Here is a 484-nt window from a genome sequence, read left to right as displayed (position 1 = left end):
GCGTGTCTGCCGGGTTCACTGTTCCCACCGGCCCCTCCTGCTGCCTCTCGTCTTCCGGAGTCGACGATTTTGTTTAAAACGAAAATTCGTCCATAACTGAGTGTAGATTGCTTTTATGCTTCGCACGGAAAAGGGTCCCAGACAAGCCAGTGGCCCAGCAGGTGCTGGGGGGGCTCCCGGTACGTCCGCTTCCCGCCAAGGGCCGGCGCTGGGCCTCCAGCAGACGCTTTCCTGTGAGGGGGTCACACTCGGTTGTCACCATTGTCAGGACGTTTCCACCTCGAGGACAGCAGGTCCGGAGGTGGACCTGGTCCCGCGGGTGAGTTCCACCTGTACACACCTGCCTGTTAGAGAAGCCGGAGCCCCTGTGTCTTCCTGCTCGGGGATCATGGGGCTCCAGGTGGTGCTTCAGGCCACCCCGAGAGCTGAGAGCAGAGGCCACAGGACGTGGCCCTTTGGGTGCTGAGCTCGTGCAGGTGCGGCT

Source organism: Propithecus coquereli, unplaced genomic scaffold (genome assembly GCF_000956105.1).
Source record: "Propithecus coquereli isolate 6110/MARCELLA unplaced genomic scaffold, Pcoq_1.0 Scaffold560, whole genome shotgun sequence".
In the NCBI taxonomy this organism is placed as follows: Eukaryota; Metazoa; Chordata; class Mammalia; order Primates; family Indriidae; genus Propithecus; species Propithecus coquereli.
This window is presented reverse-complemented; position numbering follows the sequence as displayed.